Below are 12,781 nucleotides of genomic sequence, written 5' to 3'. Positions count from 1 at the left end.
CACATACAACACCTGTTCTGCCAGTCACATTCTGTTAAAGGTCCCCAAAGCACACACCTCCCTGGGTCGCTCCTCTTTTCAGTTCGCTGCAGCTAGCGACTGGAACGAGCTGCAACAAACACTCAAACTGGAGAGTTTTATCTCAGTCTCTTGATTCAAAGACATAATCATGGACACCCTTACTGACAGGTGTGGCTGCTTTGTGTGATGTATTGTTGTCATTACCTTATTACCCTTTGTGCTGTTGTCTGTGCTAAATAATGTTTGAACCATGTTCAAATCAAATCAAATTTTTTTTATTTGTCACATACACATGGTTAGCAGATGTTAAATGCGAGTGTAGCGAAATGCTTGTGCTTCTAGTTCCGACAATGCAGTGATAACCAACAAGTAATCTAACTAACAATTCCAAAACTACTGTCTTATACACAGTGTAAGGGGATAAGGAATATGTACATAAGGATATATGAATGAGTGATGGTACAGAGCAGCATACAGTAGATGGTATCGAGTACAGTATATACATATGAGATGAGTGTGTAGACAAAGTAAACAAAGTGGCATAGTTAAAGTGGCTAGTGATACATGTGTTACATAAGGATGCAGTCGATGATGTAGAGTACAGTATATACATATGCATATGAGATGAATAATGTAGGGTAAGTAACATTATATAAGGTAGCATTGTTTAAAGTGGCTAGTGATATATTTACATAATTCCCATCAATTCCCATTATTAAAATGGCTGGAGTTGGGTCAGTGTCAATGACAGTGTGTTGGCAGCAGCCACTCACACTGTTAGTGGTGGCTGTTTAACAGTCTGATGGCCTTGAGATAGAAGCTGTTTTTCAGTCTCTCGGTCCCAGCTTTGATGCACCTGTACTGACCTCGCCTTCTGGATGATAGCGGGGTGAACAGGCAGTGGTTCGGGTGGTTGATGTCCTTGATGATCTTTATGGCCTTCCTGTAACAACGGGTGGTGTAGGTGTCCTGGAGGGCAGGTAGTTTGCCCCGGTGATGCGTTGTGCAGTCCTCACTACCCTCTGGAGAGCCTTACGGTTGAGGGCGGAGCAGTTGCCGTACCAGGCGGTGATACAGCCCGCCAGGATGCTCTCGATTGTGCATCTGTAGAAGTTTGTGAGTGCTTTTGGTGACAAGCCGAATTTCTTCAGCCTCCTGAGGTTGAATAGGCGCTGCTGCGCCTTCTTCACGACGCTGTCAGTGTGAGTGGACCAATTCAGTTTGTCTGTGATGTGTATGCCGAGGAACTTAAAACTAGCTACCCTCTCCACTACTGTTCCATCGATGTGGATAGGGGGTGTTCCCTCTGCTGTTTCCTGAAGTCCACAATCATCTCCTTAGTTTTGTTGACGTTGAGTGTGAGGTTATTTTCCTGACACCACACTCCGAGGGCCCTCACCTCCTCCCTGTAGGCCGTCTCGTCGTTGTTGGTAATCAAGCCTACCACTGTTGTGTCGTCCGCAAACTTGATGATTGAGTTGGAGGCGTGCGTGGCCACGCAGTCGTGGGTGAACAGGGAGTACAGGAGAGGGCTCAGAACGCACCCTTGTGGGGCCCCCGTGTTGAGGATCAGCGGGGAGGAGATGTTGTTGCCTACCCTCACCACCTGGGGGCGGCCCGTCAGGAAGTCCAGTACCCAGTTGCACAGGGCGGGGTCGAGACCCAGGGTCTCGAGCTTGATGACGAGCTTGGAGGGTACTATGGTGTTGAATGCCGAGCTGTAGTCGATGAACAGCATTCTCACATAGGTATTCCTCTTGTCCAGGTGGGTTAGGGCAGTGTGCAGTGTGGTTGAGATTGCATCGTCTGTGGACCTATTTGGGCGGTAAGCAAATTGGAGTGGGTCTAGGGTGTCAGGTAGGGTGGAGGTGATATGGTCCTTGACTAGTCTCTCAAAGCACTTCATGATGACGGAAGTGAGTGCTGTTTTGTGCTGCTATCATGTTGTGTTGCTACCATGTTGTTGTTATGTTGTGTTGTTGCTTCAGACATGTTGCTATGTTGTTGTCTTAGGTCTCTCTTTATGTGTTGTTGTGTTTGTCCTATATTTATATTGTATTTATAAAAGAACATTAATCCCAGGCCCCCGTCTCCACAGGAGGCCTTTTGGTAGGCCGTCATTGTAAATAAGAATTTGTTCTTAACTGACTTCCTTATTTAAATAAAGCTTAAATAAAAAGTCAAATGAAATAACTTCAGCGCCTTGTTGCAATCAGGTTGCATGTTATTGAATATGTTGATTCTGTACAAGCTTCCTTCTTTTAACTCTGTCATTTAGGTTAGTATTGTGGAGTAACTACAATGTTGCGGATCCATTCATTCAAGTTTTGTCATATCACAACCTTTAAACTCTGTAACAGTTTTTTTCCTTCCTCTCCAGTATTGGTCTTGATACACGATCAAAAGCCTACAGTTGAAGTCAGAAGTTTACATACACCTTAACCAAATACATTTAACCTCAGTTTTTCACATTTCCTGACATTTAATCCTATTAAAAATGCCCTGTCTTAGGTCAGTTAGGATCACCAAATTATTTTAAGAATGTGAAATGTCAGAATAATAGTAGACAGAATGATTTATTTCAGCTTTTATTTTTTTCATCACATTCCCAGTGGGCCAGAAGTTTAGATACACTCAATGAGTAACTTGGGTCAAATGTTTTGGGTAGCCTTCCACAAGCTTCCCACAGTAAGTTGGGTGAATTTTGGCCCATTCCTCCTGACAGAGCTGGTGTAACTGAGTCAGGTTTGTAGGCCTCCTTGCTCACACACGCTTTTTCAGTTCTGCCATTTTGCCACAACTTTGGAAGTATGCTTGGGGTCATTGTCTGTTTGGAAGACCCATTTGCGACCAAGCTTTAACTTCCTGACTCTGATGTCTTGAGATGTTGCCTCTATTTTGTGAAGTGCACCAGTCCCTCCTGCAGCAAGGCACCCCCACAACTTGATGGAATCCTCCTCCTGGAGGGATACAGGAAAGGCAGGCTTTTGCTATAGCCCTGATTCAACTAAAATCAGGTTTGTTAGAGCAGGGCTGGAGCAAAAGCCGGCATACATGCATACCCAATGGTTCTCAGTCACTGAGAAGGTTCCATTTCTCTATATCTCCTTTTCATAATTTCTCTATCTCTATGTCTCTCTACAGCTCAATCTCTCTCCGCGTGTCTCTGTCTCTTCATCCCATTCATTATGCCCAGCACCTCTAATTACTGGCCACATGTCTTCATGCTCTATATTGTCTCTGTTTATTCACTTTCTTCTCTCCATCCATCCTTCCTCCCCTCTCTCCCTACTGGTTTGTCAATTTAGATATGCATAGAGGCTACTAGTGTGTGTGTGGTGTTTGTGTGTGTGTTAAGCAGGGCACAGGGGAATGTGCTAATGAGCTGAAGAAGGTGAGAGAGCCTACTGAAGGTTATCCAAACCTGTTTGTCTGACTTCCCTTTCCACCCCTGTGTGCGTGTGTCTGTGTCTGCATGCTTGTGTACGTGTGTGCGTGTATGAGTAGGGCTGTGGTGGTCAGAAAATTTTGTCAGCCAGTAATTGTCAAGCAAATAACTGCCAGTCTCATGGTAATTGACCTTTAATGAACATAAAAATATTTAGCGTCTCCTGGCTTCCACACATAGCCTACAAGCCACTGATGCAGACCTTTACATAATAGATCCATCAAATATTCCTACACCATCAAAATAAATCCATTATTTATTTTAGACAGGTCTAAAGAAACATGATATGAAGAAAATGTAGTCTATTTCAGAAGAAAAGGATAGCATACTCTGAGTTGTACTTAAGGCCCTGATCTGGCTATGCCGTATGGCTGTGGGCTACACTAGTTCATTTAGCTGACAAGATTTGCTTAGAGTTCCGTGGCATTATTTTATATTGTTCTATAGTATGAAGAATACAATTGAACATACAGTGCATTCGGAAAGTATTCAAACCCCATGACTTTTTACACATTTTGTTATGCTACAGGCTTATTCTAAAATGGATTAAATGGTTTTGTTTCTTCCCAAATCGACAAACAATACCCCATAACTACAAAGCAAAAATTGATTTTTACACATAGTAACCAAAAAAATGTTCATCAAATCAAAATATTTTTTATAATTGAGAATCTTCAAAGTATCCACAATTAGCCTTGGTGACAGCTTTGCACACGCTTGACATTCTCTCAACCAGATTCATGAGGTCACCTGGAATGCATTTAAATTAATAATAATAATAATAATAATATATGCCATTTAGCAGACGCTTTGATCCAAAGCGACTTACTCATGTGTGCATAAATTCTACGCATGGGTGGTCCCGGGAATCGAACCCACTACCCTGGCATTACAAGCGCCATGCTCTACCAACTGAGCTACAGAATAACAGATCTGCAATCTGGGCCTCGGAGGAAGAATACTAAAACACACACACACACTAGCTAGCTAAGCATGAGCTAATTAGCTATCAGTGATGCTAATCGGCAATGCTGACTAAAATGGTTAAACCCCTGCTTTGTCTGAGGTCTGCCTGGTTAACTAATGTACCTATAGGCTAACTAGCATGCTAACTTATTTGATAAATATCTACATAGCATTGACAACACAGGCGGCTGGTGGCACCTTATTTGGGGAGGATGGGTTACTATTAATGGCTGGAACGGAATTCATGTAATGGTATCAAACACATTGTTTCCATGTGTTTGATACCATTCCATTCACTCCATTCCATCATTTATTATTAGCCATCCTCCTTCACCAGCCTCCTGTGATTGGCAAATATATTATATTTTCTCTCCTGTCTGGTTGAGTCAAGAAACACATAGTTTTTTTTACTCCTTATATTTGTAAAAATATTTTAAAACTCCACCTTCAGTCTGTCTCAGTCCTAATGTGTACTTGTAATTAATGTTTTTTAAATCTTTGAGCGATTCAACAGGTGTCCATCTCTTTCTCTCCATTCTCTCTCTCTCCTGCCATCCCTTCATCTCTGCCAAGGACACCATCGTGGCTGTCGTTACTATGGAGACGAGCCCTGTGGGCTGTGGGCAACAAACGAAAGTGACTGCGATTTTACTTAAAGTGTGTGTGTGTGTGTGTGTGTGTGTGTGTGTGTGTGTGTGTGTGTGTGTGTGTGTGTGTGTGTGTCAGTGTGTGTGTCCGTGTGAGTATTTGAGTGTATCTACTTCAGCCGTTGCCCCTTCCCAACTGATTCTCTTGAAAAATGTCCCTTACATTTTATGCGCCATAGCGCTGATCTTCGGCGGTACTGATTGAGCACCTGGTCTTTGAGCTGGATTTATAAAGGCTACGGTTACATACATTGTAACAAGAACTGTCACTTATACAATAATTATAGGTTTTACCAACAGTAAAAAAAATAATAGATGCAGCATACTGTAAATTATGGTGCATTGTGGGAAAATTGCTGTATTTTGAATGGTACTGTAATTCCACCCCATAGAATTCAACATTGCACCATGTCTTTGTAGCGCCAAAAACCTTTTGACTCATTAACATATGAGAGACTAAATTTGTTGAACCCGTGAGTGAGAATGCTGTACTAATTTAACTCCTCTGTGTCTCATCATTTAACAATGTATAGGTGACAGATTGGGATGACAGCAAGTCTTAAACTTTAAATGTTTGAGGATTTTGCCATGTCCATTTGTTCTGTTTTGCCCTTTTGTTGATACCAGTATGGAAGCCTTTGTTAAGGCCTCTAGAAGTGCAAGGGTTATAAAACAACAAAGATTCATTAATATGCTTTAACGTTTAAACACTTTGCCAATCTGCTTGCAGCAATCCCTTGTAATTACAATAAAATACTGTGAAATACAAACTCCTCCCCTCAATAAATGTCATTAATTCATTCTGATCATGGTAGGATTGACTATTTTACAGCATAACACAGTCAATTTTATGTTATTGTGCTGTGTAACAGTACACATCCCTTGCTTTGATACCATATTTATTTTACAGTAGGTGTACTGTTATGAAGTAAAGTATTTTACTTGCCACCAAGCTGCCATGGCAACCCCTTTACAATGTAGAATACAGTAGAAAAAGACGCATGACGCTTGGTAGAATAACTCGTAGACATAGGACAGGCACTTCAAAACCTTAGTGTGTGTGTGTGTGTGTGTGTGTGTGTGTGTGTGTGTGTGTGTGTGTGTGTGTGTGTGTGTGTGTGTGTGTGTGTGTGTGTGTGTGTGTGTGTGTGTGTGTGTGTGTGTGTGTGTGTGTGTGTGTACCACGAGAAGCTATTTGGATGAAGTCTGTTTTCTGTAATAGATTTATGGACTGGCTGCAATGCACCATTTATTAATTTGCATTATATCTCCTATGTACTGATTAAAGCCTGACTTTGCAGCCAATCTTATGCACACTCAGAATGCCCAATTTTTATAATGAGAGAAAAGCAAGAGAGAGAAACAGAGATAGAGAATAACTTGTCAGGGAGATGAAGGGTTGAACATGCAGCAGAAATTCCTTTCCTTGCTTATCATTATCATTTATATGACTGTAACAACAACAACAACATGGAACTCTGTCCTTGCCTCCCCCTCTCATTCTGTTTTTCTCCGTGCCTCTTTCCCTCTCTCTCTACCTCCTTCCCTCTGTCCCTCCCTCTCTCCCTACCTCTCTCCCTACCTCCTTCCCTCTCTCCCTACCTCCTTCCCTCTGTTCCTCCATTTCTCATTACCTCCTTCCCTCTCTCTCTCTCTCCCTCTCTCCTTACCTCCTTCCCTCTCTCTCGCCTCCCTTATCTCTCTCCCTCCCTCTCTCCCTACCTCCTTCCCCGCCTTCCTCTCTCTCTCTCTCCCTCCCGCTTTCCCTATCTCCTTCCCCCTTCTTCTCTCTCTCTCTCTCTCTCTCTCTCTCTCTCTCTCTCTCTCTCTCTCTCTCTCTCTCTCTCTCTCTCTCTCTCTCTCTCTCTCTCTCTCTCTCTCTCTCTCTCTCTCTCTCTCTCTCTCTCTCTCTCTCTCTCTCTCTCTCTCTCTCTCTCTCTCTCTCTCTCTCTCTCTCTCTCTCTCTCTCTCTGATGAATTGAGTGAGGGTAAAAAAGCCCAGAGCTGTCACTCTGTGTGAGATTAATTTACTGGGGTGTCAGTCAAGCCACAAGCTGAACACACACAGACTCAGACACACACAGATGTGGTGGGTGTGAATGAGCAAGCATGCACACACACACACACAGAAAATGCACACACACAAACACAATTTATGTACACAGTACACACTTGCACACACATGCACACACACACACTGTATGTCTGCTAGAGTTACGCACGGAATCACATGTCCTTACACACGTGACAGAATGCAAAGTCTGTCTTACATATCACGAGTGAATACAGTTTGTGATCTTGTATTATTGTTACCTTGAGTATAATGAAAAGTCAATCCCATTGTCAGTATTTACATGAAAAATAGCAAGAGGGTGACAAACAATGAATACAGAATAATTATTATCAACATCATGATGTATACGTCCTTGATGTACTGGTTAATCATTTGAATAGAAAGGAGGAGATTCCTAGTCAGTTGATCAACTGAATGCATTCAACCAAAATGTGTCGTCCGCATTTAACCCAAACCCTCTGCATCAGAGAGGTGCGGGAGCAGTTGTTGGGGGTTAACTGCCTTTCTTAATTAAGCACAGAGGTGAGGGATTATTACCTTGTGGGCTAGTGGATTGTGCTTACTTGCCCAACACTCCTACCTGACAAGCTACCTGCCGAGTTCAACTGAGCTGTACTGCAGTTCTCTCCAAATAATCAGCAGCATACCACCCTGTATCCCACTGCTGGCTTGTTTCTGAAACAAAGCAGGGTTGGTCCTGGTCAGTCCCTGGATGGGAGACCAGATGGTGTTGGAGGGCCAATAGGAGGCACCCTTTCCTCTGATCTAAAATAAATAACTCAGGCTAAGGATTGGGACATTACCCTGTGTATGGTGCTTTCTTTTGGATGTTAAATGGGTGTCCTGACTCTGTGCTCACTAAAAGATCCCATGGCACTTATCGTTGGGGTGTTAACCCTGGTGTCCTGGCTAAATTCCCAATCTGGCTCTCGTACCATCATGGTCACCTAATCATCCCCAGCTTACAATAGGCTCATTCATCCCCCTTCCTCTCCCTTGTAACGATTCCCCAAGTTGTTCCTGTTAAATGAGAATGTGTTCTCAGTCAACTTACCTGGTTAAATAAATAATACTTCTGTTATATTTGTGTACCCATAACATCCTCGTAATGGCCCTATGACACCACCATAATGTCGACATAACATCACCGTCATGTAGCTTTAACATTCCCATAACATGTCAAGTCCCCACAATGACACCATAATGTTACCGTTGATTGTTATGTTGTGTAATGTATGACTATTCCAACATTGTGTTTTATGGTCACATAACAACCCCCCTCTCTCTTTCTCTCTCTTTCTTTCTCTCTGCTGAGTAGTGATCAGTAGAATCATGGAGCCATTTGTGTTTTTGCTCTCATTATGCTAATTCCCTTGGCCTCAAGGTGATAAATCACATATGATAGAGAGAACGAGAGAGTGGTGTCAAATGGTGACATGTTGGTAGAGGAGTGGCTTAGTGAGTTCTGGGCCATTTCCACCCAGGGGATGTATCTCGCCCACTCCCTTGGCCGGTCCTGGCAATATGATCACAGAAACCTACCCATTTCCTGGTTTACTCTCTCCACCTGCCCATTACTCTCCGGGTGATAACCCGAGGTCAGGCTGACCGAGACCCCCAGATGCTCCATAAACGCCTTCCATACTCGGGATGTAAACTGGGGACACCGATCAGAAACAAAATCCTCGGGCACCCCGTAGTGCCGGGAGACATAGGTGAACAATGCAGGGCTGTAGGGAGACCGAGCAACGGGATAAGAAGGCAGGACTTCGAGAACCGATCCACAATGACCAGGATCGTCGTGTTCCCCTGAGACAGGGGAAGATCCGTAAGAAAATCCACCGATAGATGGGACCACGGCCCCATTGTGGAACGGGGAGGGGTTGTAATTTCCCTCGTGGCAAGTGCCTAGGAGCCTTACTCTGGGCGCACACCGAACAGGAGGAGACATAGAAGCGCACGTCTCTCAACAAGGTAGGCCACCAGTACTTCCCTCTAAGACCACGCACTGTCCTCGAAATACCCGGTTGACCTGACGAGGGTAGACTATAAGCCCACCGAATCAATTAATCACGAACAGCGATCGGCACGTACCTACGTCCCTCCGGGCACAGTGGAGGCGGAGGTTCCTCCCCTAGTGCCCGCTCGATGTCCGCGTCCACCTCCCATACCTCCCGTAGGATCGATGGACCGGTCATCAGTGTCGTATAGGCGGGACAGCACGTTGGCCTTAGTATTGAGGGAACCTGGTCGATACGAGATTGTTTAACGAAATCGGGTGAAATACATGGCCCACCTTGCCTGACGAGGATTCAGTCTCCTAGCTGAACGGATATACTCCAGGTTACGTTGGTCAATCCAGATGAGGAAAGGGTGCTTAGCCCCCTCAAGCCGGTGTCTCCACACCTTCAGGGCCTTAACCATGGCCAACAGCTCCCTATCCCCCACATCATAATTCCGCTCCGCGGGCCCGAGCTTCTTTGAAAAACAAGCACAGGAGTGGAGCTTCTGGGGCGTACCCGAGTGCTGTGTGAGCACCGTTCCAACACCAGCCTCGGATGCATCCACCTCTACTATGAATGCCAAAGAAGGGTCCGGGTGTGCCAACACTGGCGCGGCGGTGAACAGCGCCTTCAAACGACGGAAAGCTCCATCCGCCTCTGATCATTGCAAAACCACTGTCCCCCTCTTCAGCAGTGAGGTAATAGGAGCCGCTACTTGACCAAAGCCCCGGATAAACTTCCGGTAGTAATTGGCAAACCCTAAGAACCACTGCACCTCCTTTACCGTGGTCGTAGTCAGCCAATTATGCACGGCCTTGGCGAGGTCACCCCCCATTACCACCCCCAAGGTGCAAATGCGATAACCCAGGAAGGAAACGGCTCGTTTGGAAAACACACATTTCTCCGCCTTCACGTACAGGTCATGCTCCAGCAGTCGCCCAAGAACCTTGCGCACCAGAGACACATGCGCAGCTCGTGTAGCGGAGTAGATCAAGATGTCGTCAATATACACCACTACACCCTGTCCGTGCAGGTCTCTGAGAATCTCATCAACAAAGGATTGAAAGATGGCTGGAGCATTCTTTAACCCGTACGGCATGACGAGGTACTCATAATGGCCAGATGTGGAACTAAACACGGTTTTACACTCATCTCCCTCCAGATTATACGCGCTCCTGAGGTCCAATTTCGGGAAGAATTGCACCCCGCCGTGAAATGATTCCACCGCCGTAGCGATTAGAGGTAGTGGGTAACTAAAACCCACAGTGATGGAATTTAGACCCCGATAATCAATATATGGACGCAAACCACCCTCGTTTTTCTTCACGAAAAAGAAACTCGAAGAGACGGGTGACATGGAGGGCTGAATGTAACCCTGTCCTAGGGCTTCCATGACATATGTCTCCATAGCCAACGTTTCCTCCTGGGACAAAGGATACACGTGACTCCTGGGTAGTGCAGAGTTTACCTGGAGGTTTATCACGCAATCCCCCTGTCGATGGGGTGGTAATAGGGTCGCCTTCTTCTTACTGAAGGCGATAGCCAAATCGGCATACTCGGTGGAAACCTGGTCTGCACCCGATGGAAACTCCTAAACACCTGCCTGAACACTCATCAGACCACCCCTGGAGAGCTCCCTGTCTCCAATAAATCCTAGGATTGTGAATAGCCAGCCAGGGAATCCCCAGCACCACCAGAAAAGCAGGTGAATCGATAAGGAATAGACTAATCCGCTCCTTATGATTCCCCGCGTAATCATCTCCAGAGGAATCGTGGCCTCCCTGACCAGCCCTGACCTTAACGGGAATCCTCAACCTCTGGGCGAGTCCGCGATCTATAAAATGCCCCGCTGCGCCTGAATCGACTAGAGGCTTATGCTGGAGAGAGGGGAAACAAATTAACAAAAACATGTGACCAACAGGAAGCTCTGGGCGAGTGTGGTGCTGACTCACCTGGGGTGACCGAGGAGTGTTCTGCCTGCCCTCTCGACTCCCAGATGGACTCCTCCAGCACCGACCGGAAGTGTGCCCTCTCCGGCCACAATGGGTACAGGAGGAGCCTCCTCCTCCGGTCTCCCTAGATGCAGCCCCTCCTAGCTCCATCGGGATGGGAGCGGGGGAGCCAGGAGGTGGAACTGACAGGACCCTTTCAGAACGTCCGCGAGCAGCCAGCAGATGGTCTAGGCGGATTGACATGTCGCTCATCCAAGCTGAGCGTAGTATCCCGACACGCCAGCTTCCTGAGGACGTCCTCTCTTAGGCTACACCTGTAATGGTCTATCAGGGCCCTGTCGTTCCACCCCGCTCCAGCGGCCAAGGTCTGGAATTCCAGCGCAAAGTCCTGCGCGCTCCTCGTCCTCTGCCGGAGATGGAACAACCTCTCACCCGTCGCTCGGCCCTCCGGAGGATGATCGAACACGGCCCGGAAACGGCGGGTGAACTCTGGGTAGTGGCCCTTCGCTGATTCGGACCCGTTCCAGATGGCATTGGCCCACTCAAGGCCCCTACCCGTCAGGCAGGAGACGAGGACACTCACGTTCTCCTCGTCCGAGGGAGCCGGCCGGATGATGGCCAGGTAGAGCTCTAGTTGTAACAGGAATCCCTGGCACCCCGCCGCCGCTCCATCGTACTCCCTCGGAGGCGTGATACGCAGAGCGTTGGCACCGGATCCCGCTGGAGGAGATGGTAGAGTTGCTGGTGGGAGGGTATGTGGGGTAGTAGGGAGACCACTCCTCTCCCAACAGACCATCCTCTCCATCATTTGATCCATCGCTGATCCGATGCGATGGAGGATGGACGAATGATGAAGGACTCTCTCCTCCATCGTGGGGAGAGGGGTGGTCGCTGCTCCTGCTGACTCCATATGGTGGTGCGGGCTTCTGTAATGCCGGGTGAGTGATGGGTGTGGAGTCAGACGCAGAGAGCAGAAAGTGAATGGGGAAAAACGCTCAAACCTCTTAGAGCTCCCCCTCTATACTGCCCCCGTTGGAGAAAGTGCGTACCCATAGTAAACTGAAAATATTTTTTTCCAAAATTGCTAATATATGCATATAAAAATTATTATTGAATAGAAAACACTCTAAAGTTTCTAAAACCGTTTAAATGTCTGTATGTAAATCAGAACTCTCAGGGCAGCCTTTCTCCCAAACTCTCTCTTGTGAAGAGAAAAGTTGGGTCAACTTTGACGTCATGGCCCCCACCCCTCCCAGGCAGCTACCGATCCAGGAACAGTCTCTATCTGTTCAGCGCGATGTCAGCTTTCAAATGGCACGTTCATTGTGAGAATCCCACGAGCCCTGCACGTTTGGCGGGCGAAATTGCTCGTGTCCCTCTGAAAAACAGGCACTCTATTGCGCGCGGCCGATTTGGAGTACGTCTTTTTACATTTACATTTACATTTAAGTCATTTAGCAGATGCTCTTATCCAGAGCGACTTACAAATTGGTGCATTCACCTTATGACATCCAGTAGAACAGTCACTTTACAATAGTGCATCTAAATCTTAAATGGGGGGTGAGAAGGATTACTTATCCTATCCTAGGTATTCCTTAAAGAGGTGGGGTTTCAGGTGTCTCCGGAAGGTGGTGATTGACTCCGCTGTCCTGGCGTCGTGGGGGAGTTTG

This window comes from Oncorhynchus keta, chromosome 22 (genome assembly GCF_023373465.1).
Source record: "Oncorhynchus keta strain PuntledgeMale-10-30-2019 chromosome 22, Oket_V2, whole genome shotgun sequence".
Lineage (NCBI taxonomy): Eukaryota > Metazoa > Chordata > Actinopteri > Salmoniformes > Salmonidae > Oncorhynchus > Oncorhynchus keta.
The sequence above is the reverse complement of the archived record's forward strand: the minus strand, read 5'-3'. Positions refer to the sequence as shown.